This window comes from Echinops telfairi, unplaced genomic scaffold, assembly GCF_000313985.2.
Source record: "Echinops telfairi isolate 266 unplaced genomic scaffold, ASM31398v2 ScPeMD7_1713;HRSCAF=2227, whole genome shotgun sequence".
NCBI classification, from domain to species: Eukaryota; Metazoa; Chordata; class Mammalia; order Afrosoricida; family Tenrecidae; genus Echinops; species Echinops telfairi.
In genome coordinates, this window is record NW_022105611.1 from 14,078,295 (window position 1) to 14,096,586 (window position 18,292).

Below are 18,292 nucleotides of genomic sequence, written 5' to 3' on the forward strand. Positions count from 1 at the left end.
CAAGAGACCCGAGAACTAGAAAGGCAGGGCTCACCACCCATTTATCCCTCCGCCTTTCAATTAGACCCACATGTGATTATCAGCCAGGTTGGCACAATTAACTAACTCACACCACCTCCAAATAATAATCCTTGTACCTTTAAATGGAACCATGTTTCAAAATAGGTGAGTTCATAGGTTCTAAATCTACTCGTATCTAGTTTCTAACAAGAGCAGAGCAGACACAGAGTCATACAGGTGAAGAGGAAGGCAGGTGGATCCAATTCCCACACATTCGGCGTTGTCAAGGATTGCTGGCAGCTACTGGGAGATGGCAAGGACAAGGAAAGACCTTCCCCTCGAGTGAGCTTCACCCCAAAGTCAGACCGTGAGGCCTCCTGGACGGTGAGAAAATACATTTGTGCTTTTTCAAAACCACCTACTTACGGTCTTTCTGTGACGGCAGAACTGGGACAGGAAGACACAGAGGAGCGAACCAGTAAGTGGAAATTAGTCCCTATGTGGAGTTATCCTGACAGAATCTTCTTAGCTAAATGTCTCTGTTAACTCCTGTTATTGCTGATTCCAAGACTTTGAAAGACTTTTTTAACAGAGCTCAATAGAAATTCCAATGTCTGATGGGTCATTTTAGGAGGAAAAGGTAAGAAATTAGGACTATGGGGCAAATCAGTTTCTAATGGTATTAAGTTCAACATATGGTGGTTTCTCAAACGACTTTAACAAAATCATCGTAAGGAGCCTGGTGACCAGGGGCTGGCTCCAAGTGCCCTGCCCTTTCCTGTGTGACTGCAGGGACCCCACTCACCATGAGCGCTGCTTCCTGGCTAGTTTTTGATATGGCAAGTAACCCATCCGAAAATATGAGATCCAGCCTGAGAGACATGAGCACACTCAGACGAACGGGACTTAAAAGACCTAAACCCTAGTCTCCTCCGGTTATTTTCTTTCAAAGCCGAGGAAACTAAGCCCATGGAGCTGGAGTGCCTTTCTAATTGTTTAGCAAGTTACCTGGCAAAGCCTGAACTTAACCAGTAACACCTGATTCTCAGCCCAAGGTCTCCTCCTGCCCAAATCCCAACAAAGCACCTGGAAGCCAGGAGCGGGGGAGATCATTAGTTTTGGAATGTCACAAGAGCAAGGGTAGATGCCGGGGGCTGGTGTGGATTCTTAATAATGCCATCCTGGCTTTCCGCTCTACCACCTCAACATGGTCCACGGAGGCCATGCCTAGGTTCAAATCCCACTTCTAATGCAAAGGAAGTGACATTGGATAAATTAATCTGTCTTTCTGTGCCTCCCTTTCCCTATCTTTAAATGATGGTTACTGATAGCTTTAAGTTCCTTTACTATACAACAGATAACATCTGAGGGACACATAGCTGAAACGGCTACTTTGTGTCAGTTCCTGTTGGGGTTTTGCAGTGTTGTGAGATAGATGCTCTGACTTCAGGCATTACGTGAGCTGCCCAGAAGAGAAGAGGGGAGAGAGGAGTTGTATTTTCTTTTTCAGACTCGGCTTTAGATTCAGAAACGCAAGCTCCCACTTGCGTCTCATTGGCCAGGCGGAGCCACATGCCCTCCCCTCTCTGTGCAATAATGAAGGAAATTACATCTTTTAAACCAGACATGCTGCCATCCTAAACAAAATGATGGGTTTTTGTTTAGAAGAGATGAATGGATATTGAGTAGGTAGCTCTCAGGATTATTCGGCTTCATTATCTAAGAGTTGTAGCATCTTGGGCACATTACTAAGCAACTGAGCATCAGTATGCCTGACTATAAATTTGAGACATGATCCCTGCCCAACCTAACTCAGGAGTAGTTATAAAGATTAAGGAATCAGTGCGCCAGAAGACCCTTTGTCAACTCTTAGTTCCTGTAATTATTTAATTATTTCGTTACTTCAGATAGTAAGAGGAGAGCTCTTGACTCTCAAATACGTGTAATGATATAGATATGAGACAATGGCATTTCATAAATGAAATTGTAGATGGTTTCAACTCATTGCACAGTGTGATGAAAAGCAAGTTGGTCCCAGATGACCAGAGACACCTAGCCACTCACAGAGACTGCCTTCCTGCAGCTTAACGAGGGTGGCATCTGATGCTCAAAGGGACGGAGGGAACACGCCACACTGTGAGCCGTGGGACTACGAGGGGGCCTCAAATCACATGGGGAAAAATTCTGTTATCTCTTAATTCCATTTTTTCCTTTAACTTTTTGAAGGCCCTTGTATTTAAAATCATCCCCATTTTTTCCTGTAAGGCCCATTAGATCGGGGCTTACACTACATTCCTTAAAAGCACAGGAATTTGCCTTATCTTCAGTGTAAGAAGAAATCAAAATACTCTCATATCGTGATGTAGTCAAGAAGATTAGAGAATCAAAGCATCAATGTGTGCAAGTGCTATATACTACATGCAAATATACACCGTAGTGATTTCCATATGTTTTCACATGTCTAGTATGTCTGTCATATGTGTATAGAGCAGCGGTTCTCAACCTGTAGGCCGCGACCCCTTTGAGAGTTGAACAACTCTTTCACAGGGGTCACCTGATTTATAACAGTAGCAAAATTACAGTTATGAAGTAGAACGATAATAATTTTAAGGTTGGGGGTCACCACAACAGGAGGAACTGCATTAAAGGGTTGTGGCATTAAGAAGGTTGAGAACCATTGGTGTAGAGAATAATTCTATGGTCAAATAATTTTTAGGCATTAGTAAATCCAATTCTGAAGCTCAACAGTAAACTGTTGCTTTCCAGGGAAGTAATGACTTCCCTGTTACTAGAGGAATTCAAGCAGCATTTGAGTAACCACTTGGTGGAGCTATGGTAGAAAGAATTCAAGTTTCAGTGGCAGAAAGTAGGGTAAAGGGTAATGGTAAATCTGGATTCCCAAACCCAAACCACTAAGATCAAATCATTCCTGACTCATGGCAGCATGGTATATTATTTTGAGGCTTTGTAAATCTTTGCAGCCAGCCTCATCTTTCTCCCCAAAACTGAATTCCATGACCCTTGAAGAAGTCTTGTAATTTTGTGAGTGTATAAATGTATGAATTATCTCGCTTTAAAATATAGACCTATAGCTAATCTTCCATCTTTTCATCTCAAGTGTAGATAAAGAAAAATAGTATGTTGTATTGTGTTGCACTATGTTATTGTATATTATATGTAACTGAACACTTAGTTGGAACTTTTTATATCCTGTTTTATAACCTTCTTTCTGAGCTAATTGGTAAAAATAAAACCTCACCTTTTCTGAACTGAGAGAGGCATTGGAAATCAATAGAATCGAATGCTATCATTTCACAGGCCGGGGCTTAGGTTGAGAAAAAGAGACATATTCGAGGTCATTCTGCTAGATAATATCAGAGTTTTCCACTCCCTCTTTCAAAAACACATTCCAAAATGAAAATCTTTAGAATGACTTATTTCAATATCTAAATAATTGCCTCTCAAAGAGCCTCCAGATAAATAAATCCAATAAGTTCACAAAGAGCAATATCAGGAATTTATGTTTTTTAACTGATAGATCTTCTGGGAGAAGGGGTGGGTGTCTTGGAGTCCTCTCTCGTGTAGGTGTCCATTGTGAAAACAGACACAGCCCGGGTATTTCCAAGGACAAAGCAGGTCTGAGATTGCAGTGGTTGAGCACTGTAAGGCTTTCTGGGAAGCTAGCCATGTGCATTCCATTCTGAGAAGGAGCTAAGATTCTCTTCTCCACAGCCTTTTAAGACCTAGGCTGCGGAGCTTCAACCATCTTCAGCAAAAGATTGACAGAGTTACTTGGGAGTTAGAATCCAGACAGGAGAAGAAAGGAGGGTCACATAAGATGCTTTCTTGGGCCATGTCTGAAAACATTGTATGTTCATATGTTCCCTTACCCAGAATGTAATCCTATGGCTACATTCAACTGCATGGGAGGCGGGTCAATGTATAAGGGAACTTCAAAAGGTTTGTGGAAAGATTCTCCTCTTGTTTAACTCCATTTTTCATGACCTCTTTGAAGCTACTCGTAGTCTAACCCTTGCTGCCCATGAGAAAAGTGATTTGGTGAACAAGTGGCTGAAATCTACCATAGTAAATAGGGATTTGATCACTTGTAAAGTCTCTTCCACATTTTTCTGGGTTTTTTTATTCTTTTATATATCCATGTTGACATTAAATTAAATAAGTCCCTCTACTTATTCTAATTTTCTATTAAATCCATTATGTTGGGTTCTTGTGGTTGTTACTGTTGTCTTGGTTAAGCGCCCGTTATTTCCCAGAGCCGCTCTCTTGGTGGTAGGCGCCTTCAAGTGCATTCTAAGCCACAGCAACCCTCCACCCAGCAGAAGAAACACTGCCCAGTCCCTCCATCCTTATGATTATTGTTATGTTTGATCCCATTGTTGTAGCCACTGTGTTAATCCATCTTGTCAAGGGCCTTGTCTTCTGTGCTGCCCCTCCACCTTACCATGTATGATGTTTTCCTCCAAGGACTGGTCTGTCCTAACAACATGTTCAAAGTCTGTGTGACAGGGTCTCACCAACCTTGCCCCTAAGGAGCATTCTGTCTGTTCTTCTTCCAAGATGGGTCAGCGTTCGTTTGGCAGTAAATGTACCTTCAGTATTCTGTACCCACAACATAATTCAAATCCCTCCATTTTCTCTGGTCTTCCTTATTCAATTTCCAGCATTCATGTTCATATGAAGCAATTGAAAATACCGTGATCTGAGTCAGGGACACCTTAGTGCTTAAAGTGACATGTTTATTTCCAATACTTTAAAGAGGTCTTGAAGTAGATGTATGGAATACAGTGTCCATTTTATGTCTTCACTGCTGCTTCCATGCACATTAGTTGCTGATCCAAACAAGAATAAAATCCTTGAAAACGTCAGTCTTTTCTGTTTATCATGATGTTACCTATGGGTCCGATTGTGAGGATTTTTGTTTCCTTTACATTAAATTGCAATCCATATTGAAAGCTGAAATTTTTTATCTTCGTCAGCAAGTGCTTCAAGTCCTCCTCACTTTCAGCAAGGGGGGTTGTGTCATCTGCGTATCACAGGTTGTTAATAAGCTTTCTTCCAAACCCGATGCCAAATTCTTCCTCATATTTACACTTTCTAGGAGGATTTGCTCAGCAAAAAGATTAAATAGGTGTGGCTAGGGAATAGACCTGGAGCATATCTTTCTGGATTTTAAACCAGACAGTGTTCCCTTGGTCTGTTTGCACAGTTTCCTCTTGATCCATGTACAACTTCTACATGAGCACAGTGAAGTGTTCTAGAATTCCCTTTCTTATCATTGTTCTCCATCGTTTGCTACGAGCCACACAGCCTTTCCATAATCAATGAAACACAAGTAAACATTTTTCTGGTATTCTTTGCTTTGAATGAAGATTTTTTTTACTTGATTTCCATGTACACATATCATTCTATCATTCTATCACAGACAACATTGTACTTCAAGACAGATCTTAAGATGTCCTTTTTGACGATCAATGTGTCACTGTTCCTCTTGAATCGGTCATTGCCACCATATTAAGCAGATGTTCGTGTGATTCAAGAGGCCAACGACAGTGCCTTTCAGCTCACGGATACTTAAAGTTATTGATGCTTATTTATTTCGTTTTTGATGCCTTCCAATTTTCCCCAATTCATACTTTGTAAGCCCAATCACAGTCACTAATAAAATGCCGTGGCTGTGTCTTCTCAGTTTGAGTTGAGCTTCATCAGCAAAGGAAGGTCTGCAGACTTTAGTTGATCATGTCATTGTGGTCGACCTTGCTTCCTCAGTCATAGTTTGAGTGCTTGCCAGCCTGACGGCTCATCTTCCTCCACAGAGCTGACAATGTTCTGCTGCGATCATAACCTTTCCAGTCATCAGAAGCTGTTAGTCTATTCTTTCTTTGAAGTTTGTGCTCAGTCTGGAAGCTCTACTGAAACCTGTTCACCTTGAGAGATCCTACTAGTATTTGAAATACCAGTGACATAACTTCTAGCATTACAGCGACATGCAAGCCACCCCAGTATGACAAATGAAAGACCAATGTTGGCTCTTAGGTTGTTCGTCTGTTAAAACAGAAGTGCCCTGTCTGGGAGTCCTTAAGAAGCAGCCGTGCATCGTACCACAAATCGGGAGACTAGACATGTGCATTCAGGGGATGAGATCCGGGGGAAGGGTTCCTTTGTCTGTTCTAGCAGCAAATTGTGGTCTCGGCATCGCAAGATTTTCCTTTGTATCCCTTTTTCATTCCCTCATTTGTGTTTACTTGTGTCTAGGCCTAACCTTTTATATCTCAATCGCGATTGGTTTAAAACATATGCTACTGATAAGGTCTCATTTACATATCTAAGATTTGGGATTCTATCCAGAAGTGAAAGTTTCTGATTTACAACCCATTTGGGGGGCGGGCTGCAGGGGGAGGGCACAATTCTATCCATCTATGGTGCTCTTCATTTTCACTTCTCTTACTTTAAGCTCTGGAGGTCTCATTTGATTGTTACAGTCACATTGAAGACTAAGATATGCCTGACCCAAGCCATGCTATTGTCAGTGACCCCATCTGCAGGTGGCAGGTGGATGTAGAATAAGGAAGAACGAAGAAGAAGCAAGGGCATGTGACTTACGGTGCTGGGGAATAATATGGAAGGTACCAGGGACTGCCAAAGACCAAACAAGTCTATCTTGGAGGGAGTGCAGCCCGATTATGCCTTAGAACTGAGAACGGCAGATTTGGTTTCATGTACTTTGGACAGGTTATCAGGAGAGACGAGTCCCCAGAAAAGGACCTCATCCTGTTAAAGTAGAAAGGCCACAACAAGATGAAGACCTTTGATAGCGTGGATTGACCCAGAAGCCACAACCATGGTTTCAAACACAGCAATGACCATGAGACTGGAACAGGACCAGGCAAGAGTTTCATTCCATTTTAAATAGGGTCACAATGAGTCAGAACTAACTTGCCGGAACCTAAAAACAATGATATTTATTTTATACCGTTTTCACTTTTCTTCAGTAGACAGCCACTCCTTCCTTTACAACCTATTATTGTTTGACAATATCTTCCATATAGCACTTAGAAAGATGCATTACATGCCCGTAGGTCTATCTCCTTGACTATTGAAGGAGGAGTTGATTGAGGGGAGTAGCCCGGTCTCATTCATGCCTTGTTCCTGTGCCTAGTAGAAGGCAGACAGCCACAGGTTAGAAAGCGTTATGGCTCACTCCTACGTCACCTTTAATGTTATATAAATGTTCCCTCAGTTTGAAACCAGTGAAGCAACCCCTACTCTTAGCAGTTTCTTCGTTCCAATCACCTTCACTTGCTGCACATGCATTTTTAAATCATTCAACAAGGCTTCAAGCTTTTCTTACACTAAAGTTAGGCTAAATAAATGCTTTATGCACCCGTTTCAACCACCACATTTGAATTATTGATGTTTTTTTTACTTTGGGTAATAATTTACCCTAAAATATTTAAAGCTGATATTTTTTGACTATATGACTTAAGTGAAAATCATAAGTTGTTGGGAAGTTTAGACTCTTAAGTCCTTCACAAAATGTGTATTATTTTGGTTTCACTGATTCAACAATTCTCATTATGGTGTCACATGCCTTCAGTCTAATTTTGACCTCTAATGTGGGATCTTCTATTATGTGAGTTTTGTTTCTACAGTCCTCCTTGAAAAATTAATATGTATATATACATCCTTACTTTAGATGGTTACCCTCTTGATAGAAAGCATGGGAGAAGAAAAGCACAAGTGATTTATTTGTTTTAGAAAACGAATCTGTGTGTTTACCAAGGAATATTTTATCACCCCAAGGAGGTAATATTGTCAGCCTATTGCAATGCTGTGTAGCACAAGACCCAGGAGACTGTAGCAGCGTGAGCAATGCTTGTAATCTGTGACTCATCTTTTCCCCTCAGGGGCTCTGATTTGCTATCCCCCAGTGGCTCGTCCATTTGATACCTAACATGATTGGATTCTATTCCTGACTAGACATTCCCATCTAAACAGCAAAGACAACATCCATCTCCTCAGATGTCTAGAGAAATTATAATGACTGTGCTAAGCACGGTTTTAATATTATTCATTTGAAGTCAGTGCAGCTTTCAGAATCAGAGGGTCTTATGATGGCAGGGATTTTAAAGGTTCTAAGAACTGAATTTTCTCTCCAACATCCCCACCAAGTGGTCCCCTTGCCCTTTATTAGAGCATTTTCTATGATGGGAAGCTCATCCGCTCCCATGTAATTTAGGCAGTTCTTCTTGTTTAGCGGTTGAGAAGAAACCTCTTTCTTGATTGCTGTTCCACTTGAGCTGATGTAAAAATCTAATTGTCCTTACAGTTTCTCATCCACTGCCCTGGTGTGGCTCCTTTTTAAAATGTTCTTATGAATTGATTCCAACTCATGCCAATCCCAAATGTATCCGAGTCAAGCTATGTGCCACAGAGGTTTCACTGGCTGGTTTTGCTGACAGAGACGCCCAGGTTTCTTCCAAGAAGGCACTGGGAAGAGGCAGACCAGCATCTGTCAGCTAGCAGCCAACCATGTAAACCTTGTGGACCACTGTGTAACTCCTTTTCCTCAAGAGAACCCTCTAAATATGCAGAGTTCCTTCTTACGTGTGCTGAATCTTGCTTCTCCTGTCTGGAACTTCCAAGGGCCTTCAAATCCCGAGTGCTTCACCATATGACTCACTCACTGCCCTAAAGGAGAGCCACGTTTTCTGCACTGTCCCTGCCGTGGCCAGAGAGCCCACTGGACATGCCGTGGTGGACTTGAGGGAACCCCCGACAGGACAAGAGAGCAATTCTTCTGTTCACATGCGCATTTCCGGGAACCTTTTATTTATCTCCTCACTGAACTGATCTTTTCCCCCACCTTGCAGTAACCAAAAGAGCATTTCCTCTGGGGATTTCCTGTCTGTATGACTTCTTGCATGTTATGAGAGGGTTGGGCAAAGTATAAAGAATGCATCATAGAAAGATTAGGGGTCCTGGTCTGATTTGGATTCAGGTTTTAAACCAAATTCTATTTCTTTTTATTATTATTTTTTCTCCATCTTCTTCTTTTAGCTTGTTTGTTATTTATTTCAAATATGCTTCTTGTCTCAACAATTGGATTGATGGTTTCTTCCATAAACAAAATACATGATAAATGATGAGGACTGTTGCTGATATAAAAATATTTCTGTCTACATTTTAGAATATAACATACCTCTTGAACATAATGTATTACATTTTTGTTTATTTTTTCCAAAAGATTTATTGACATATAATTTACATAGCATACAATTTCATAGTTTTATCACATCAAGAAGTATAGTACAATCTTCACTACAATTAGGTTTAGTGTTCATTTTTGTGTTCATTTTTATCAGCATCTCATTACCCCTCACACTCCCCTGTCAGACCCGCAAGGGGTCACCCTGGGTTTCAGAAATAGAAAAACATTAAAAAAAAAACCAGGAAAAAAAATCCAAACAATAATGAAGTAAACAGATTTTTAAAACTCAGTAAAAAAAAGAACACAGAAAATATTAAAAACTAGAGCACCTTTAAATGGACCAAAAGGAAGGTCAAATGATAGTCTGATGATTTTTCACCCAACTTCGTCTGCACCACTCCAGTTCTCAATGTGCTCCACACACTAGAAGGCGATTCACAGCCTTGATCAATGGTCAAAGGGGTTGACTCCACACGATTTCCCATTAATTTCTTTAAAAACTGGAACTGCTTTAAAATTGACCTTGAGGGGAATCAAATGATGATATTTTGACTGAAGTCACTAAACTAAATCTACCACAATTGACTTTACAATGCTCTCTGTCTGATAACAGGGTTATTCACAACCATCAACTATGATCAGAGGGGATTTACCGCCGGCTAAATCCATGTGTGGACCTGCAAATGGATTTTAGGCTTCCACTGTCATAACCTTTTGCAAACCAGGTGTTCACAATTTAAGCTCTGATGCCATCCTCTCTTTTCAATGTGGATTGTAGTGGAGACATTCCTTGGATCACACAGGCTGGGGTGCTTCTTCCATGTGGACTTGGTTGAGGCTTAACTTAGATGGCTGCTTGTTTGAAAACAAGCCTTTACAACTTCTTCATTGCTTTGTTTTCTTTGAAAACTTAATTAGTCTCTCTGCATCTCAGGCTTCACATCTGTTAAGTCAAGGTAATCACAATAATCATGATGGATTATTGTAAATGTGGTAACATACAGATAGACTTCAAATACCATTGACTTTTAATTCTATTTGTCCATGAACTTTCTAAAGCCCCTTAGTACATAAAGAACTTTTTTTAAAAAACATTTTATTAGGGGCTCATACAACTGTTATCGCAATCCATACACACATAAATTGTGTAAAGCGCATTTGTACATCATTCTCAAAACATTTCTCTCCACTTAAACCCCCAACATTAGGTCCTCATTTTCCCCCTCCCTCCCTGCTCCCCCCTCCCTCATGAGCCCTTGATAGTTTATAAATTGGTATTTTGTCATGTCTTGCCCTGTCTGACCTCTCCCTTAACCCACTTTTCGGTTGTCTGTCCCCCAGGGAGGAGGTCACACATAGTTCCTTGTAATCGGTTCCCTCTTTCCTACCCATTCTCCCTTTACCCTCCCTGTTTCGCCACGCCCACCACTGGTCCTGTGGGGCTCATCTGCCCTGGATTCCCTGTATTTTCAGTTCCTTTCTGTACCAGTAGTACATAAAGAACTTAACGCACTTCCTGGAATATAACAGGTGCTCAATAAGTCATTGATTTAATTCTTTAAAGAATGTTCAGTGCCTGGTAAACCTCGGCCAATTCTGGGTTGCTCACAAAGTATTAAACTTGGAAATAAGGCCATTTAACCTTTTTTGTTCTCATTTCTAAAATGGAATAACAAAAGAAACTATTATCTAGGGTTGTTTTGTTTAATAAATTGAGGTAACATATCAGAAAAAAAAAAAAGCTCACTTTCATACGTACTAAAAGATAGATGCCCAGTGGTGAACACTAGAGGGGAAAACACTGTGTCACCAAGATGCCTGTCACACAACAATGGTTACGTTCTAGAATATTCTCACATCTCAGAAGGTGAGAGGCTTTTCTTCTTCCCTTTCATCCCACCTACGTCAGCAGGGTGCATAGTGTGGGTTCAGGGGGATGCTGGCCTGTGAAGGTGGAAATGAGTAGAAGTGGGAGGACATTCCCTCTGATACCAGTTAACCTTCAAAGGGGTCCTCATCAAAGAGGGTGACAAAGTGCTAGTAGCTACTGCAGACCAGTGTACTGAGGGTTATGTGTCAGGAGCTACTGCAGGACAGCGTACTAAGGGCTAGGCTAGAAATATGTGTGGGGAAAAGTGACATAGAATAGGCATAAGCAACTCATGGAGGAGGAATTGGGAATGGACTGGGTCAACAAGAGGGAAAAACCACACAGGGCTTTGAAAAATGAGTAATAGTTGGCTAAGCAGATAAGAGAGGAGGGGCATTCTTTACAAAGTAGACTTGCAAAGGCATAGATTTGTAGGAAACAAGTCTTTATTCTGGGAGCAGCAAATGGTTTCAGAAGAGTCTAATGTAGGATGACATCAGACAGGAGGAGCCTGTGGAGCCAGAACATGAGAGAAGCATGTGCTCTGTTAGGAAATTCAGATTTTATCCTGTCAACAATGGGTTCTTATTGAAGTCCCCGGGTCACGAATGAACTCATCTAATTTGAGTTTGAGGAATATTTTACTTTAGCTTCGTGGAGAATAGACTGACGTGGGGAAAGGTGGATCAGCAGAGGACCTCGATTAGAGCGATGCTTCTCGCCCTCCCCTGCAGTTGTTAGCAGACGCACTCCAGTAAGTTCTAACTCAAAGCAAACCTTACGTCCAACAGAAGGAAACACTGCCCGGCCTTGTGCCATCCTCACAATCTTTCCTGTGTTTGAGCCCACTGTTACAACCCACTTCTACTACCTAATACATTTGAGTAAATTGTGTAACAATCAATGTCAGCCAATTGGCAGTAACACCTCAAAAGGAATTGGAATGCCTGGAGAGATAATTGTTTCATTTCATTTTTTATTTCCAATTCTACGTTGGCAGACCCAAAGATAAATAGAATCCAGACCTCAGAAATCAGCATGGAGCATAACTTGCCCATTTCCTCCTCTGTCTCGGTCTCACCAAAATGCTTGCTCTTTTCACTGAACAAGGCAGTTGGAGATTCCTGGTAATTGGTTTTGGCTTCGTAGTTGACACCCCACCAGATTGGGTGCTATCGCCTTCCATCTGCCTTCTGCATGTGTTTGTTCACAAAGGCTCTCCCTGCCCTGCTTCCCTGGGAGGGAGTAGGGAAGTGAGATAGTGGTTTCCATAGCCACCAACCTCCTCCAAAGCCAAGGAAGTCTTGCTCCAGCACTTGGAGGGAGAAAGTAGTGATCTCCATGGGCTATGTGAGGAATGCTTCAGTTACAAACTTCATGAAAATGAAGCTCTGCAATTTGGTGTGTGTAGCAAGACTCAAACAAGGATTCCTACTTGAATATTTGGTATTTGTGGTCTAGTTGCTATATTTCATCAAGGCCTTGCTCTTGCCAGGAGCATAGGTAGTAGTTTAGCAAATGTGGTCTCTAATGGTCTCTCCTAGAACAGGAAATATCGTATACTGTTTGTGATGTCATGGTTTGTACATGATGAGTTGCTTTAGCAGATCCATTGGTACCTACATGTACTAAGGTTATTTAAGACATAGACATCAATCTATAATAGCACTGCAATATACTACATTGTATATACAATATACAATATACTATATCCTATATTGAAATGGGGGCAATGGTGCCTTCCATGCAGGAGACTGAGGGCCTATTCCCAAATTATGCACCATTATAATTATCTTAACATCACAGGGTGAAAAACTTAAGGATAAAATACCTATCACCCTATCTCTAAATTTAGGAAGTCCTGCTTTGAATCGCTTTAATGTCTTTACGCTCTCTTTAGCTTTCCCCTATCCTAGCTTCAAAACTATCATAAAGTTAGAATTCAAATAATACGGAATTCATGTAGTGCTGAGAAAAAATCAGAGATAACACATGTGGAAAGTCTATTATAGCATTTTATATTAAAGCATTCAATGGATATTGAATATTGCTTTTTGAAGCCTTACATCCCAACCCTTTACTGAGTGAATGTTATACTGAGTTCCTAAATTGAGAAGGAAAATCCATGGAGAGTCAGGGAGCATGCAAGTAATAGAGGAAGTACCATGTCTCTGTGAAAAGGCTTAGAAGACATGCAAATCTGAAGTTTGGACCGGGTGTGTATCTTACTTGTGTGCATGGAAGAGAGCCTTGCACACAGTAGGTGTTCAGTCATGTTTGAATGGTCAGATGATTGCATGCGTTTGGAGAAGCTCTTTTGAACCTCAGCATCTTCTTTTAAAATTAGAGATACTATAATCACACTGCCTTATAGAATTGTAGTGAGGAATAAATGAGATCATGCATACAATTCCTGATGGAAGACTAAATTGGAATTACACTAAGGGCCATTCCTAAAATAAGTCTTGGGAATTCAGTGGTATGAGAGGCTGGACTGTTAGAAGGGGGAGTTTTTCACAAATATTCTGTGCACATGCATGGTCTTACTTAAAACCTTCCAAGAACTACATGGGTTAGAACCAATTATTAGAGTTTGCCAGGGTACACTAATTTTTGTGTCTTTCTCTGATATCAGACTTTCATATAGTCTTAAACTCTAATGTGATGTTCCAGTAATCTGGAAAACTGATGATTCACTTTTTTGTTCTCTTTTTTAATGTATAATTTTTTTTGGCTTAGTTTTTAAAAATACTTTTCCTGAGTATAGAACTCCGCGTTTACAGGTGAGGAACTTCTTTGTTTCTTTCTGTTTGTTTTCGGTCTCTTTGGCACTGTAAAGGTGTTGTCTGATTACTGTCTGTTTCCATGGTTTCTAATGAGAAATGTGTAATGTGATCTCTTCCTGGGCTCCTTTTAAGATGACCTTCTCTTCCTGGATTTTCAGCAAATTGATTATGACATATCTTGGTATAGTTTCTTCAGGCTAATTAGATTGAGGATTTTAGCTTCTTGGATCTCTGGTGTATAGTTTTCATCAAATTTGGTGGGGGGCTGGGGGGATGGAGTTGGCCATGCTTTCTTCAAATGTCCTTTCTTCCTTGCTTAGTTTCAGAGACTATAGTTATACATGTATTCATACACTTAGTTATACATGTATTCACCTTCTTGGGGTTTTTCCACAGGTCACTGATGATTTTCCCATTTTCTTTTCATTTTGAATCATTTCTATGACACGTCTTCAAGTTATTTGTTTCTTCTGCAGACCCCCTTTTCACTTTATTTCATCCAATGTAAGAGGGTTTTTTGTTTTGTTTTGTTTTTAAGATCTCAAATATGACTGTTCTAAGGTTCTTATGCACTAATTCTATCTTCTATGATGTTTTCAAATTATTTTTTCTCTTATTAAAGGTCTACTTTTCTGCTTTTTGCATGTCTGATCACTTTTTTATTGGATGCAAGTTGATATTGTACATTTCATCTGGCTACTTTTTTGATGTTTTTGTATTACTAGAATTGACTCAACAACTGTTTTAATTGCTGAGTACTTGAGTGGACAATGATTAGGTGCTTGGCTACTAACCTAAAGGATGGCATTTCAAATGGACCCAGAGACACTTTGGTAGAAAGGCCTCGTGATTACCATCAGAAAGACCCGAGCTATTGATTTTGCAAGAAAAAAAGTTCCACCCTGAAACTCACAGGATCATCCTTATTTAAAATTAACTTGATGGCAACAGGAAAGATATGTAAATATATATGTAGATAAATAGTCGTGAATTTTATTCTGAGATGCAGGTAAGATAATTGGAAATAATTCAGTCTTCCCAGGGGTTGCTTTTAAACCCTGTTAGGCAGGATCAGGCAAGTCTTAAGTCTAGAATTAATTTTGTCTCACCTACTTTACTGAGGCAAAACTGTACCAAATATATTACTCAATGCCTCATCCAGTCCCAGCCTTTTACTATAGCTCATGAGAACAAAAAAGTAGCTTAGCCCAGTGTGAGCTAGACTGTTTGGTTTCTGTATCCATTCTTAACTGTACCTTGAAGAAATGTGTCTTTATGGTAAGTCAGACAGGTGCATGTAGTCCTTTACTCTGGTATATTTTAGTGCATGGAAAGGCTAGGGACGTTTTAAATTATTTAAAAACAGTGCATACAGCAATTGAAGATGATTCTGATGGAGAATTTGCTGTGAGAAGGAGTTTAGTCAATCACTTCAAAGCGAGGTCAAATGTATTTAACATTAAAGGGCAAGTAGGAAGTGTCATAAGTGGGAGGTTCATACCCCAGGCACAGCCGTCCAGCCTTGTGGGTGGTTCCTTTTCTTCCTCTGGTAGCTTCCTTACATGCATGTGTTGATCAGTAAACAGATTAAAGATTTCAAGATTCCTTGTGAGTCTCTAGGAACCTTAGTGATGCAGTGGTCACGAATTAGGCTGCTAACTGCAAGGTCAGAAGTTCAAAACCACCAGCCGCTCCTTCAGGCAAATATTGAGGCTTCTTACTCTCTGTAAAGACTTACAGCTTTGGAAACCCACAAGAAGGGTTCTGCCCTGTCCCCTGGGCTCCCTGTGAGTCTGAATTGACTACGTGGCAGTGGATTTGTTGTTCTTTTCATTTGGTTAACTCTCAGGAGCTCAGTCTAAAAGTGGATCTTTTTCTGATACTCTGCTTTGTGAACTCCTCATCCCCCCACTTACAGATCTCTGAGCTCTGCCTGAGGCCACCGCCCTGTGCTATGGCCAGTACACTGACCCCAGGCACTAAACTGAGGCTGTTGTAAACGCACCTCATTGCTCCCTCTCCCAGCTCTCTCACTGATGACTGTTCTGCACTGGTCCCCAAAGTCTGAAACCATTGTTTCCTAAATTTAAATGTTGCTTGTTTGTTCATTATTTATACAGGAAGTGACAAATCTGATTTTAATTCCATCTTAGCTATAATCCTCAGACAGAATTTGATAGTCTTGGATGTTAGATAAGGACTTTATACTCTATCTTCTAAGCAAGTAATGGGGACCTGTCTGAGACGTTTAATCTGAGAGCTATAAGATATGTATTTTATGCCTGATACCTGATCCCATCGTCATCTCATCATCACACAGGCTGGTGTGCTAATTCCATGTGGGCTTTCTTGCTTTTCAGCTACATGGCCACTTATTTATCTTCAATCTTTTAAGATCACAAACATTATATCTTTTGATAGCGGGGCACCATCAGCTTTCTTCACCACATTTGCTTATGCACCCATTTTGTCTTCAGCAATCGTACCAGGAAGGTGAGCATCACAAATGAGGAGCTGATACCAAGGCCTTAAATAGAAAGAAAGTGTTTCTAAAATAAAGGCAACATATGTACAAATGTGATTGACACAATGGGTGACTGGATGGATAGTTATAAAAGTTGTAAAGAGCCTCCAATAAAATGATCCAAAAAAAAGATATATATATATATATATATATTTTTTTTTTAGGAAATTAACTCTGATAGTCGTGGAAATATAATTTGAGAGTAAGGCATGGCTGCATTTGGAAAATTCTAAGCAATTATTTGTTGAGTAGTTGGTGCAAAAGTAAAACAAAAACTCTACACATAAGCAGACACGAAATTATCCTGGAAAGTTGAGTGGGGAACTCAGAGACCAGAAGCTTTCTTTGCAAATCCGGAGAATAAGAGCACACACACTTCAGCTCTCATTTACAGAGGAGAGGAAACAATTGTGTGAAGTGCCTTCATCGATTGCCTTGCCTTTGCAGGAAGGCATAAGAGAGGAAAAAAATAAATAAATTAAAGCAAATTAATAGAGAGAAATAGGCCTGGGGCCAAGATTTGTTAAATTTGCAACAGAACAATTGTTCTTTTTTTTAATGGAAATTTTTATTATTATTATCTTGAAGTATAAATGGCAATTTTGTAAGGGTTGCTGTCTCTTCTTGCCCCTCCCCTTTTGAAAATTAAAGGGGAAAAGGGAGGGAGCACTCTTATTTGCCAAATCCTGTCCATTCCTGATCAGTGCTGTTCTCACACTTACTCAGATACACACAAGACACTGCAGCAGAGCAGTCATAGGGAGAAGAAGATGCCCTGTTAGTATGTTCTTATAAACCCTGCTCCTATGGACCTTCACAACTGGACTGGACAGAGACCATGAGAACCTCCGCTTGTGAGCAGGCCTGCCAAGACCCCCAGGGAATAAAAGCTTATCTATTATTTAGACGCCCTACTTACATTATTTGGATTTTCAAGATGAGCCCAAGTGCAATGGCCTCTGGGCACTCACATTTGGGAAAAGGCAACGATTTATTGACAAATAATGTGAACTACATAACGACAGTCTGGAACAAATATGGTGATGGGGAATAATAGCCAATGAGGACCGCCCTTTGGGAAGACAGGGGGGAAGTTGGAGTCGTTTTCATTGCATTCAAACAGTGGCTACAGAGCTCACTATTATGGGATTGATTTTGGAAGTTACCAGATTATAGTTCAGGTGAGAAATACTCAGGATACAGTTTTTCAGTCAGGATGTGTTACACAGTTCTTTTAAAGCTAGTAATTGCCCAAATGGTGTGCCATGCTGCCATCAGCCTCAATCCAAAAGCACTCAGCCCCAGCTCTGTGGGTCCCCAAACCCAGTTCCTTCAGTGAAGTGACCAGAAGCACGCCACACCATGAGCTGGCCCCTCCCCTGAAGCACTCAGCTTCTTTGCTCTGTGGGCTGGGAGGTCCACCGCTGTGTCTCCTGCTCTGGCTCCTGGTTCTGCTGCTGCTGCTGCTCCCCTGACACTCCTCTGGGGTCACAACTGTCTCTGCATCAAGGAAGTTCATTGTGCAGGGACCTCATGGTGCAGGACATCGCTTCATTCTTGGCTCTTACTGATAGTAAGATCCTCCCTCATTGCCTCTGAGGTGACTCACTTTATGCCCAGCAGAATGGCAGTCATTCACGGCTGACTCCCATCATTCCCCTGAACCATCAGGAAAGAGAGGTCAGTCGGTGTAACAAAGACTCTGGATACAAAAGTCATATTACATCATTTATGACACTGCACTACTCCCATGGTTACATTCTGTGGAACCCTTAACCCTGGGATTCCAGGGTTATGCCTGATTACCTTCAACCTAATTTGGCCTTGTGTTTAGACTTGTTCTTCTGGCCTATGTCAATGCCCATCCATTCCTCCCCAGAACT